Below are 14,286 nucleotides of genomic sequence, written 5' to 3'. Positions count from 1 at the left end.
TACCACTATGACCACTAACGGTAAGCACATTTTGAGCATTACATGGGCTTTGCTTGTTTTTGCTGAAAGGGCAGAGGAAGGCAGATTTGGGGATAATGAATCCTAAAGGACTGCACCGCGTTCTTTAGTACTACTGACTCTGACTGAAACGAGTGGGCTCCAAACCAGGGCTTTGGATTTCTTCTGAGCTGATGGTTAGAAGACAGTGCCTCCGTCCCTCTCCTCCCAACCCCTGGCTCTTCCTTCCTCCCTTTGTTCAGAAAGGCGGGATCTTTTAAACCGAAGAGGGCCTTAAAGGTGATTTTGTTGTTGTTGTTGTTGTTTTTGCGGTACGTGGCCCTCTCACTGTTGTGGCCTCTCCCGTTGCAGAGCACAGGCTCCAGACGCGCAGGCTCAGCGGCCATGGCTCACGGGCCCAGCCGCTCCGTGGCATGTGGGATCCTTCCGGACCGGGGCACCAACCCGTGTCCCCTGAATCAGCAGGCGGACCCCCAACCACTGCGCCACCAGGGAAGCCCAAAGATGATTTTTTAACTGTCTCCAAATGAGAGGCCCGGGCCCAGAGTCAGAAAGCTCTTGCCCTGGAGCCCGAGGGAGAGGAGGAGACGGGGACAGAGGCCGGGGCCTGGCTGGGGCCCAAGTGCTACTTCGGCTACCTACCTGGGACATGTCGGTCGCCCTCTCTGAGTCGCTCGCTGGGTGGGATGCGAGGCCAGAGAGAATGAGAGTGCCTGCTCTGTTTCCTGCACTGGGTGACTGCATTTTCCTGATTACTCCTGAGGCTTAGGAATCTTTATGTTTATGGACCATTTGAATTCTTCTTTCATGCAGTGACTGTTCTAGTGTGTTTCCCGTTTTTTTCAGTGAGTTGTCCTTTTTCCCACTGATTTTTTTTTTAGTTTTTCATATGGGCTGTGCACTTGCTATTTGTTGGTATAACCAACAAGTATCTTCTGAAACTTGTCTTTCATTCTCTTTATGGAGACTTTAAGTGAACAAACTTCTTAATCTGGGGGGAAGTAAAGGGAGACCAGCCAAATGAGAACAAACGGAGGCACGTGTTCCAAGGTTGCTATGGTAAAAGCTGCTATCATTTGCGTTTGGCAGAGACTCCGAGGCAGGCAGCGGAGTGGGAAAGCTTGACGACGGAAAAGGGGAAGGCTTCAGGGATGCTCTGACTGGTGGCTGTTGCCAGGGGGAAGCTAGCTGCAGGCGGCTAACTAGAAACCAGGCATCTTAAATGATTCGTTTGGGAAACATACGTGGCTTTCTCTGGTTGGTCCTGAGTTGGAAGCAGGGACAAAAGTTGGGGAGCTGCAGACAATGGGCCAAGTCCTGACTGTTCTAGGCTGATTCCTTGCCCGTCTACTGCAGATGTGTGGGTCACAGTTGTATTGTCATCTATGGTCTGGCCATTGTTTGTTTGTATACTGTCTGTCCGTTTCTAAAGTTTTTTTAACCTTTTCTGGTTTGTGCTCTTCGTGTCTTTAAGAACTTCTCTCTGGCCTTGGGGTCATGAAGATATTATCCTATATTTCCTTCTAAAAAATTTATAGGGCTTCCCTGGTGGCACAGTGGTTGAGAGTCCGCCTGCCAATGCAGGGGACACAGGTTCGTGCCCCGGTCTGGGAGGATCCCACATGCCGCGGAGCGGCTGGGCCCGTGAGCCATGGCCACTGGGCCTGCGCGTCCGGAGCCTGTGCTCCGCAACGGGAGAGGCCACAGGGGTGAGAGGCCTGCGTACCGCAAAAAAAAAAAAAAAAAAAAAAAAAAACACTTTATAAATTGCTTTTCTCACTGGGTCTTTTTAAAGACATCTGGGATTGATTTTGGTGACTACTGTAAGAGGAGAACCCAGTTTTATATGTTTTTCATGAAGAGACCTGGTTGTCTCAGCACCATTTATTGAAAAGTCAGTTGCTTCCTCACCATTCTGAAGAGCCTCCTCTGTTCATATATAAAGGATTCATATCTGCATGCATCTGTTTTAAAACTGTTTTGCTTTATTTGTCCCATTGTCTATCCCTGTGCCAGTAGCACATTATCTTAATTCTATAGTTTTGTAGTAAGCTTTATTATTTGTGAGAAACAAGTCTTTCTGTTTTTACTTCTTCTTTAGAAGTGACTTGGCTTTGAACTTTCACATAAATTTTACTATTTGTCAATTTCGACCCCCCCAAAAACAAACCTGTTGGGCTTTTGATAGAAATTGCTTTTAATTCTGTGAATCAAGCAGGGGAAAACAGGCATCTTTACAATATTGAGTCTTCCAAACCATGAGCTTCTAATTAGACCTTTAATGCCTCTCAATGCTTTATAGTTTTCTCTGAGGTCTTGCATATGCTTTGTTAAATTTATTCTTAGGTATCGAATACTTTTGGTGTATGATAAATGGAATGTTAAATTGTCATTTTGAAAATGTTATTGGTATATAGAAATAAATTTTTAATTTTGTACCCAATTAAACTCTTATAAATTTTAGTAAGTTATCTGTATATTCTTTTGAATTTTCTGTATACACCGTCCTGCCAGTGATGACGGTCTGGTTGCCCTCCTTTCAGCCTGTGTGCCTTTTCTTTCTTTTGCCTTACTGTGCTGGCTGGTGCCTTCACTACAACTGTTCATAGCAGTGACGGTTGGATGCACTCTTGTCTTATTCCCAAGTTCAAAAGGAAAGTGCTTAATGTTTCGTCAGTAAGTGTGGTGTTTGCTACAGGCTTTTCTGTAGATGCTCTTTATGAGACTAAGAAAGTTCTATTTTATTCCTAATTTGCTAAGCGGTTTTAAAAAAATCATAAGTGGGTGCTGAATAAATTTTTCTGCACTTATTGAGATGACTGTATGATTTACTCTAATCTGCTATTATGGTGAATTAAGTTAATTGACTTTTTATTATTTTGTTCATTTTTTTCAGTCCTTGCTTGTTAAATTCACCAAAGACTGCACATTGCATTTACTTGTGCTGCCTCTTTGAACCCTTTTAAACTAGAGTAGTTCTTTAGCCTTTTCTTTCCCTTTCTTTCTTTTGTGTGTGTGTGTCCTTGAAAAATTGAGGCTGGCTTTTTCTGTGCCCACTGCAATTTGGATTGGTCCAAACTGTTTCTTTGTTGCTAGAATCAGATTAAACTCTTCAGGTAGAAATACAATGTAGATCATGTGTCCTTGATGTGTAACATTCAACCATACATGTGACGTTAGCAAATATTTTCATTGGTGATGTTAAATTTGATAATTTGGTTAAGGTGGTGTCTGCCAGATTTCTCCCTTGTAAAGGTACCTCCCCCCATGTGATTTATAAGTCATCTGTAGGGAGATACCGTGATACCGAGTGACTGTTCTTATACCCAGTGGTTTTTAGCATCCATTGATGATTCTTGGCTGAATTATTACCATGGTGAGTGTAAGATGGTGATTTTAAAATGGCTATCATTCCTCCTACTATTGTTAGTTGACATTCCTCCATAAAATAAAATTCTCTTCTCTGTCCCACTCTTTTTAGGTTTTATCTTTCTAATATAAAATGGACATATGGATTCTTTTATTAATCAGTATATTATAACCCAGTCCTGTCATTACTCATTTTGATGCTCGTTATTGGCCAGTGAGAGCCACTTCAAGCTGACTCCCGTTTCCCCATCAATTTTTAAGCACTTTTTAGCTTTATGGAACAAGTTATTCCAGGCTAATCTTCTGTTTCCCCTATCTCACCATGCAATTAGCAATGTCTTTAAGGTGCCAATTGATAGGGGATTTTATTTAGAAACCAAGATGGAGATGCTAGGGGTGTTCATTGCTTCTGGAGTGTCATTATGTCTAAGTTCTCTCAGTGGACAGAGCCAAGAAATATTGTTTTCTTTTTAATGAGATGAATTTATACAGATATCTCTTTTTTTTTTTTTTTTTTTGCCGTACGCGGGCCTCTCACTGTTGTGGCCTCTCCTATTGCGGAGCACAGGCTCCGGACGCGCAGGCTCAGCAGCCATGGCTCACGGGCCCAGCCGCTCCGCGGCACGTGGGATCTTCCCGGACTGGGGCACGAACCCGTGTCCCCTGCATCGGCAGGCGGACTCTCAACCACTGCGCCACCAGGGAAGCCCCTGTCTTAATTTTAGTTAGAATTAGGCTTTTATCTCCTTCCTCTATTCCTGATTTGTATTGTCCTTATCCCACAGTGTAAGCTGAGGTTACAGAAATGTGGATAAATTTATTCATTTGCTGAATCCTACAATATACCCAACACAATATTGGAATTACTGCAACAATAACACCACCACAAACAAAGTTCGAAATCTCTTTGTGGTTCTTTTCTCCTTAGAATATGTTCCATGCAGGGTATATAATCAAAATACTTTGATCAAAATCACTTGTATTAACTCTTTTTCTTTTGTTCTCTCTGTTTGGTTATGTTATGTATTTGACATATAGTTAAATTTGTCTCTGTTTCTATTCATTTATAAAGTTTCTCCCATTCTTGATTTTACTTTAGTTTTTTTTATTTTTATTTTTTTTTGCGGTACGCGGGCCTCTCACTGTTGTGGCCTCTCCCCTTGCGGAGCACAGGCTCCGGACGCGCAGGCTCAGCAGCCATGGCTCACAGGCCCAGCCGCTCCGCGGCATGTGGGATCTTCCGGGACCGGGGCACGAACCCGCGTCCCCTGCATCGGCAGGCGGACTCTCAACCACTGCGCCACCAGGGAAGCCCTACTTTAGTTTTTGAATATATAAAGCATTAACATGGTTCAAAAGTCAAAACTGTGTGAAAAGATATACCCGGAGAAGTGTCATTCCCATCCCTATCCCATCTATCCCATTTCCACCTATCCCTGTCGGTAACCAATTTCATTATTGTCATATCCTTTCTATGTTTCTTTTTGCAAATATATATCCTTATATTTTCTTCCTTCTTGTACAAAGGTAATCTATAAACTTCTTTTTCATCTTGATTTTTTTCACTTAATAATATATCCTGAAATTACATTATATCTGTTCAGAAATCTTTTTTATTTTTTTCCAGCTGTAGGATATTCCATTATGTACCATATATATTCAACCAGTCTCCCAATATGCACATTAGATTGTTTCCAGTATTTTGCTACTTTAAGTAATGCTGTCATGAACAATCGTGTACATATGTCTTATTCATGTTGGAGGGAGAGCTTAGGATAAGTTCCTGGAACTGGGATTTCTGGGTCAAAGGATGAATACACATATAGTTTTGTTAGATATTACCAAATGTCCCCCCAACCATAGGGATTATACCATTTTACATTCCCATTGGCAATATATATGAAAATGCCTACTTCTCCACAGCTTGACAATAGAGTGTATTGTCAGGCCTTAGAATTTTTGCAAATGTCACAGATGAGAAGTAGTATTTTAGTTTTAAATTCTCTGATTGCAAAGGAAGTTGTCTTTTTGTTTGTTTGTTTGTTTTAAAGACCATGTGGTCTCAGGTTCCAAACTGCAATGAAAAAGGGTAAATTCCAAAAGCATCAACACTTTTCAAGTCTCATGCTTGCATCATCTTTGATAATGTCCCATTGACCAAAGCAATTCATATGGCCAACTGCAGGTTTAAGGGGTAGAGAAATAGTCTTCTCCTCTTGTTGGGAAGAACAGCAAAGTTATACTGCAAAGTGACATACATTCAAGGAGAGGAGAGATTTGTGGCCATTTTGCAATGTACTTCACCTACCTTCATTGCTCTTGTTTTCCAGGATTTCATAGCTATTTTTGCATGTTTATTTTTCTATATGAATTTTAGAAACAACTCTCCTAGCTTTAGGGAAAAAAAGATATTGGTATTTTTATTGGAATTGCTGTAAATTTGCAAAATAGAGAGAAGTAGGCCACTGTGTCTTCTAACCAAGCCAGGCCATATATTGATGTATATGAAGGCTTTTACTTTTTGCTATGTTAATTTTATACTTTCTATCTTGCTAAATTATTTCATTGTTTGAATTAGTTTTATCATTGGTTCTCTAGAGTTTTCATGGTTAGTCCCACATTATCGACGAATAGAGATATTTTTCCTTTTTCTGCCTTTACTTCTTTTCTGATTGCATTGTCTAATACTCCAATACAATGTTAAATAGCAAGGGTGATAGTGGGGATTCTCACCTTGTTCCTGATCTTAGTAGGAAACAAATTTTCCGTGTTCAGTTAGAAGATGGACTTTGGGAATCATACATACATACATACACATATATGTGTGTTTTGTGTGTTCACATTAAAGAAGTATCCACAAATTTGTGTTTTCTTGAGTGTTTTTATTTTTATCAGGAATGAACGTTAAAGTTTGTTGAAGGTCTTTTTGGCATCTATGGAAATAAGTGTATTATTTTTTCCTTTTATATTTATTATTATGTTGAATGGTTTGCTAATGTTGAATCATCCATACATGCCTGGAATAAAATCAAGTTGGTCACAGTGTATTTTGTTTTTATATACTGCTGGATTTGGTTTGCTAACATTTACTTAGGATTTTTTTCCCTTATATGTTCATGAATGAGATTGAACTATAACTTTCCTTTCTCTCACTACTGTTGGATTTTGATACCAATGTTATACGTTCTCATAAAATAAATTTGGGAGTGTTCCTATTTTCCTCTTTTCTGGAATAGTTTTTAATAATGGAATTATTTGTTTTCCTTTAATTGGTAGGAGAACTCACCCATAAGACCATTTAGGCCTGAAATATTATTTTTTGGTGGACTTTTGACTACTGACTCAAATTTTTTAATGGTTATAGAATTATTCATATTTATTTCTTCTTAAGTTTTGGAAAGTTTTATGTTTCACATTTACTTACACACAATTCAGTGGGTCTGCAGTTTGGGATGACTTCAGGGATCTTGTCTCTGTTCCACATAGTGTTGTCTGGGATTGACTTGGAGAGTCTAAAATGCCATATCAGGGGACTTGGTACTGGAGTCCCTTGGTGCTCCTCCACACAGCCTTTATCTCTACATGAAAAGCCTGGGATCCCTTACCTTGTGACTCAGGGTCCAAAAAGAGCAAAATTGGAAGCCACAAGGCCTTTTAATGCCTAGACTCAAGAATAATTTCTGCTGCTTCTGTTGGTAAATGCAAGTTTCAAGGCCAGCATAGATTCAAGGGGAAGGAAATAGACTTCACTTCTTAAGGGGGGAAGAGTGACAAAAGTCATATTGCAAAAGGGCATGCAAGATGGAAGGAAATGCCATGGCCATCTTTGGAAAAATATACAGTCTATGTTGTATATGTGTTTCCTAGTTCATTCATTTTTGTGTTAATCTTGCTCAACATTTGTAGTGTATCTTGAATCTGTGGCTTAATATCTTTCATCAGTTTTGAAAATTTCCCAGCTCGTATCTCTTGAAATATTGCTTTTACTCCACTATTTCTATCTTTTCTTTCTGCAGTGCTAATTAAATGTTTGTTTGCTTTTCTCACTTTATGTGCCATGTCTCTTAGCCTGTCTTCCAATTTTACCATCTTGTTCTCTTTCTATACTGCATTCTAAGTAATTTATTATAACACATATCCTAGTTTATTCATTCTTTCTATTGTGTCTAATTTGCTGTTAAACCTGATCATAGAAGATTTGGAAAATTGGTTTTATTTTTCAAATTTAATTTAAATTTAGTTCTTTACCAAATTTGCAATGTTACTTTTTAAAATAATTTTGTGTTCCTATAAATATCCTCAAGTTTGTCTTTTATTTATTTATTTATTTTTAAAATTTATTTATTTTTTTGGCTGCGTTGGGTCTTTGTTGCTGTGCGCAGGCTTTCTCTAGTTGCGGCGAGTGGGGGCTACTCTTTCGTTGTGGTGCACAGGCTTCTCATTGCGGTGGCTTCTCTTGTTGCAGAGCATGGGCTCTAGGTGAGCGGGCTTCAGTAGTTGTGGCTCATGGGCTCTAGAGTGCAGGCTCAGTAGTTGTGGTGCACGGACTTAGTTGCTCTGCGGCATGTGGAATCTTCCCAGACCAGTGCTCAAGCCCATGTCCCCTGCATTGGCAGGCAGATTCTTAACCACTGTGTCACCAGGGAAGCCCTAGTTTGTCTTTTATTTTTTAAAACATAGTATTTTTATAATTTTTGTCTGATCATTTCAGTCTCCAAAGTTTTTGATCTATTTCTGCTTTGTTTTTTTCTGCTGATACTTGCTCCTGGATACTGTGTTTGTTTATGTGCTTGGTTATTTTTAGTGTGTGATGCTTTGACTCTTTGAAAAGTTATTTGTGAGATTCTTTGAGGCCTAGGATGAAGATGGCTGTCTTCAGAGACTATATGAACATCATCTGTCAGGCACTTGGGACATTACCATGAAGGATCGCTTCAAACTAAATTTGTGGTATGAGGTTGCCTAGAATAGCCAAGCCCCATGCTAAACACTGTACATATATAACATATTCCCTTTAAGTGGAATGTACTAGCCTCCCCATTTTATAGATGAGAAAACTGAGACTCAGAAGTTAAATACTTGCCCAAGTTCGTTCAGCTAATAAGCACAGGAGCCTGAATTTAGTCCTGAGACTGAGTCCAGAGCCAGGGCCTTTCACCATCTCCCTGCATAACAATAGAGCCCAAGGGAGGAAAGAACCAAACCAAACCAGGGCTTTTGTTTAAGCTTTAAAATGGGCTCACCAAAACCCATATTAAAACAGATGCCTGCTCTGAAAGTTTTGGTTTAGAAAACTGAAACGTCATTATCTCAAAACTACAGTTGGCCAAAACAATCTGGCAAGGAAATCCCTGTGCCTAGTAAAATACCATTTTCACTAGAATTTCATTTTCCTGGCATGGGTCAGAAGTTCCCCAGGAGACTGTCATGCTGTGAATGAAAACTCTTGCCTTGGTAACACACCCATGCCAGGCCTGTCGCTGGGAAGCCAAAGGTGGGAACTGGGTGAACTCACTGTGTGAGGAAAGGAATGCCTCTTTCATTATGAGAACAAGTAAAGTTAGTCAACGTTTGTTTCACAAGGGCCTGGAGTCCTTCCTGGAGGATGTCAGCCCAGCCTTCTAGAAATACTCTTTCCAAATAAGAGTAGAAAGCAATCTTGGAGGACTTCTGGTGGCCCACATCCTTCCAGTTATTGATGAGGGGTCGGGGGGACTTGCTCAAGTCACCTATCTAGTTGGTGGCAGACGGTGGAACTCTGGTGTCAGACTCTCTCCTCTACATCAGATGCCTGAATCCCCATTCCCAGCCCCCACTTCAGCTCACACACATGCCTCCAAATTCCTGCCCTGAGTAGCAGGCACAGGTATGGGATTTTCTCTGGGGGCTCAGAAGTCCTACTTTCCTGGGATGTCATCTGCACCTTGTAGATTTTGAGGACTTTATTGTCAATCATCATTTTCATCAAGTTGCATTTTTGCTACTGTCAGTTAACTGTCTGACCACCCTTCTAAGAACCCAAGTAGGGCTGAGCCTGCCTGGGAGATAATAAACCAAATGTAAGGAACCCTCTGGGGAGAGAGAACTGATCTGCATAAGAATCACTGGAGAAGAATTAAGTACCAAAATAGGTGTAAGTAGCTGTAATAAAAGCAACAGGATTCAGAGAACTGAGAGATGAATGTGGGCTGGAGAATTTTCACGTGGGAGGTGAAACTCGATTGAGTGCTGGAGGATGAGTGGGCTTAAGATAAAGGCAGAGGAACAGGGAGGGCATGCAAGTGGGGGAAACAACATACCCAAAGGCAAGGTCAGGGCTCAACGTGATGGGTTTGAGGAGCAGGGAGTGGGCCTATTGGGCTGAAGGGCAGGGCTGGTGTTGGGGGAGAGGATGGGTTAGGTAAAGTGAGGTTCTGAAATCCTTAGATAAGAACAGTAGAGGTTATTACAGTGTCTTTTTGCTTAAAGAGACTTCTAAAGTGATTTAATCCAAATCTGTTATTTTTACATTTTAAAAACCTAAATCCTATATATAAAACAGATAAGTTCCTACTATATAGCACAGGGAACTATATTCAACATTCTGTAATAAACCATAATAGGAAAGAATATGAAATAGAAAATATATATGTATAACTGAATCATTTTGCTGTACACCAGAAACTAACATAACATTGTAAATCAACTATACTTCAATTAAAAAAAATTTTTTTTAAACCCCAAAAAACTAAGCCTTACAGAGGTTAAGTGACCAGTTCAAGGTCATGCAGCAAGTCTAGAATTTGGATTTGCTGTATTGGGAAGGGGAAACTGTTAAAGGTTCTTCAGCAGAGGAGTGGCCTAATGGAAGTGGTATTTTGGGCAGAATGAGTCTGCTGGTCAGACATAAAAGGTCGTGCATTGAAAGAGGCAACACACTGGTGAGTCAGAGGCTCACCTGGCTCTTAGAAAGAGGCCCAGCAGGGAGTTTGCTGGGCTCTGGGAAGGCCAAGTGCTTTCCTCCTGAGTTAGGCAGCCATTTCCTCTTGCACTCTTGCATCTCAGGGAGAAGCAGTGGTCCTCGGGCAGTGCTCCCTTCTTCAGACCAGAACCTCCCAGTTATCTCTGGGAGGAGACCTTCCCGATGGGGGAGACATGAGGCCCCCACACAGTTTCCTGGGATCCCCCTCCTGTTGGAGCTCACTAATCCTTGCTTCTGCCTCCATCTGGCTTTGGGGGTCCCTGGTCCCTTTAAATTCTGGCCCCTTGGGGCTGAGGCAAAGCTGGAGCAGAGTGATGGTGGAGGGGTCAGGGCTCTGACCTGCCACTGCCCAGGACCACTTGTTCATCTGTACCATGGGACTCTCTTCTTTGGGTTGTTCCTTCCTGGCTGTGGCCCTGCCTCAAGTGTCCCCATGAGGAGATTAAGGAAAGTACAATCTAAAAGGGAAGCAGTCCTTGTCTGAGGTCATATAATGAGCCAAGGGCCAAACGTCAAGTCAGCTTTGAATGTGCTCTCTCCTGTTAGGACTGCTCTTAGAACCATCTTCCCTCTCCTGGGGCACAAGATGTTTGAGGTTGAGTGTTGGGTGGGCATCAGAGGTGGAGACGGGAGGGTGTGTTGGTCTCTGTTCAGGATGGAATTTGTAATGGGTGTCTCCTCGGGGTCATCAGCACAGGACATGGGTATTTAAAGAACGGTGGTTTGGGACTTCCCAAATTATCTCTAATTTTTTAATAATCTCATCAGACTTAAGGTTGTGTCTACCCAAAAATTGTAACAGTGTTAATTCTAAATCATTTTTTGGCATCCTGCTGTTAAATCTATTTAGATTGACTGCTGGGTAAGGTAAGGGCAGCTGAAAATACCTTTCTTGTAGACACGGCAAAGGAACAAATTTCCATATGTTGGCAACTCAGGCTATAGAACAACACACAAAAAAAACCTTTGTATAATTGCCTTTTAAAACATTTTTATTTTATATTGGACTATAGTCAATTTATGATGTTGTTAGTTTCAGGCGTACAGCAAAGTGATTCAGTTATACATATACATGTATTTATTCTTTTTCAGATTCTTTTCCCATTTAGGTTATTACAGAATATTGAGCAGAGTTCCCTGTGCTATACAGTAGGTCCTTGTTGGTTATCTGTCTTATACATAGCCGTGTATATATGTTAATCCCAGCCTCCCCATTCCCCACCTTTCCCCTTTGGTAACTGTAAGTTTAACAGACTTTGGTCCCAAGGAAAGCTGGCCAGACTAGGTTAAGGAGAACTGAGCTCCACACACAGCCTTCGATAACTTGCTGAGTGGTCTTTGGCAAGTTTGCTAACCTCTCTGGGTCTCAGTTTGCTGAGGTATTAAACGAGATGATCTCAAAGTTCAGCCCACCGCAGCCATTCTAGAATTCTAAGACAGAGGTCAGTCTAGCTACCCCAGAAAGGTTCTCTGGCCCTTGGGTCGCCCTCACTGACTGTGGCACATGACTGCCCAAGCACCCTGATAACATCCTGTGCTCCTCAGAGCACTGTTGGTATAGGAGCAGCAGCCGTGCATGACCTGTGCGGTGCTTGCTCACAGGTCGACAACAGCATCCCACAGGCCCTAAGTGTGAATGGGGATAAGTTGCTGCACAGGGTGACCGACAAAGCCCAGAAGACCTGCTTACAGCCCAGGACAGCACAGAAGACAAACCCTGGCTGACTTGGACCCTTCCCTTCCCAGCTTACCCAGATAGCTCACTGGTTAGTGGATGGCAGTGCTGCTGCGAGGCCTGACCCTGCCCTTGCTGGTGTGGTTTGTGTGAGCTGGTGAAAGTTACCTAACCTCTCTAGAGCCTGTCAATCCTGCCTCTACTTACCCTTTAGGGTTGCTGTGAGGACATTATACTTTTTCAAAGAGCCCCCAGATTTAATGTACACTGAGGAGTGGCCCTAATTCCACATGTGTTGGCCTTGACCATCCTTCCCACTTCCCAGGACATGTGCCTCCCATTCATCCAGGGAGACAAGTCCTCCCTTGCAAGTGTGTGGCCTCTCCTATTCACACAGTGCTTTCCTGTTCTCACAGGGAAGCCAGTCTCATCCCCATTTTATAGATGGGGAAGTCAAGGTCCAGAGAGATTGATGCTTGACCAAGGTTACAACATGACCATCTTTCTTCGAGGCAGGGACGGTGGTAGAAAATTGTGCTCTAGACACAGTATAAGTAAAAAATAATAACAAAAACATAGAGGAAATCTACTAATTAAGAGCACATGAGTTGTTTTAGTTTTGCTTTTGAAATCACACTCCCTACCGCTGGCCAGCTGTTGGGCTGACAAGCTTTGGGTTTCCGTGAAGAGTCAGGGCTGTTAACCTCAGAAGCACACGAACATCAATCAAAGGGCTTTGAAAATCTGCTGGGGTCCAGCACACCAAGGCCCCCCACCCCCAGGCCAATCCAATCTGAATCTCAGTGTTGGGGGCTGGGCAGCAGGCAGTGGGTTGAGAACCACTCGTTCAGAGGGGCCTCCCGGAGGAGAACCATGTGTGACTTTGCCTTGCCAAGGCCTAATATTATGATGGCCCTTTGTCGGCTCCAGGACCCCAGTGGTCACAGGTCTGTCCAGCTTGGATGATTGATCTCAGCCAAGCCTGTTCTTAAGAGTGTGCACACACATTCTGTTTCCTGCCTAGCAGGGTGGAAAAGTACTTGTCTTTTTCCCTTATTGACCATACTGAGGTGGTAGTTTTTCAGGGAGCTCTAAGCCCTTCATAGATCCATGAGCTTGAGGCTAAAACAACCTTCCAAATGGGAAAATTCCCTTGGGATTCCATGATTGGGGTCCAGTCAGGCCACAAGTGCTTTGACAATTTCTCCCACAGTACCTTGGGGTGCTATGGGAAAGGCAAGAATTTTTCTTCCATTTACTGGTGGGAAGCAGAATGGGAAGCAGAGTGGGAAGCACTGGAGTGAGGGCCCAGGAGTCAGTGGGGATAGGACCCAGGGGTCCTAAGTTTCCATCTGGGTCTTCAGGTCTAGACACTTAGATTACAGGTACAGCCTCTCTGTGACGCCCCAGGGCAGTTATCAGGGATGATTTAGATCATCAGGGTAAACACGAACTCTCTAGTTATGTAAGGAAATCCCAGAATATTGAGACTGGAAGTATCTGAAAAATGGTCTGTGCTTAATCATCTCTCTTATACTGATTATAATAATCATAACTACGAGTTACTGAACCTTTAGCACATGCCAGATACCATGCTTCGTGTTACATGTGATTAATCCTTACAGCAACTCCACAAGGCAGGTGTTATCAACCTCACCTTATAGGTGAGGAAACGGAGGCACGGAGAGATTGACTAGACCAAGGGTGTCCAAGCTCCTAACACCTGCCTGGTGTATGTACCACATGCCCCCCATGGTCCCCAGCTGCTGCCTGGACCAAGTGCCCTGGGCGGCCCCATTCTTTTTCTCTCTTTTTTTTTTTTTAACATCTTTATTGGCGTATAATTGCTTTACGATGGTGTGTTAGTTTCTGCTTTATCACAAAGTGAATCAGCTATACGTATACATATATCCCCATATCTCTTCCTTCTTGTATCTCCCTGCCTCCCATCCTCCCTATCCCACCCCTCTAGGTGGTCACAGGGCACCAAGCTGATCTCCCTGTGCTATGCGGCTGCTTCCCACTAGCTCCATTCTTATTCAGGTAGCTCTAGCTATTTTACCAAAGGACAACCTGTCTCCACTGGTCCAGTCCTGGTTTGGGGGCTACGTGGAACAAGGCCATCCCCCTTGGTATCCAGACCTTTCAGACACTGAAGGAAGCTCTCATGCAGCCCCCTAAGCTTCTCTTTTCTGTTCTTCCCAAGTGTGTTTAAAAATGATATCTGACTCTCTGTGCTTCAATGTGTCGTACCTGTTCTATG

General features: G+C 42.5%; 1 protein-coding gene across 1 annotated transcript in view; it reads left to right on the top strand.

The window, feature by feature from the left end:
- Nucleotides 1–14,286, top strand: part of PLB1 (phospholipase B1) — a 173,436-nt gene that overhangs the window by 47,701 nt on the left and 111,449 nt on the right. The window lies entirely within an intron of this gene.

This window comes from Mesoplodon bidens (genome assembly GCF_964165515.1).
Source record: "Mesoplodon bidens genome assembly, chromosome: 14".
Lineage (NCBI taxonomy): Eukaryota > Metazoa > Chordata > Mammalia > Artiodactyla > Ziphiidae > Mesoplodon > Mesoplodon bidens.
The sequence above is the reverse complement of the archived record's forward strand: the minus strand, read 5'-3'. Positions and strand labels throughout refer to the sequence as shown.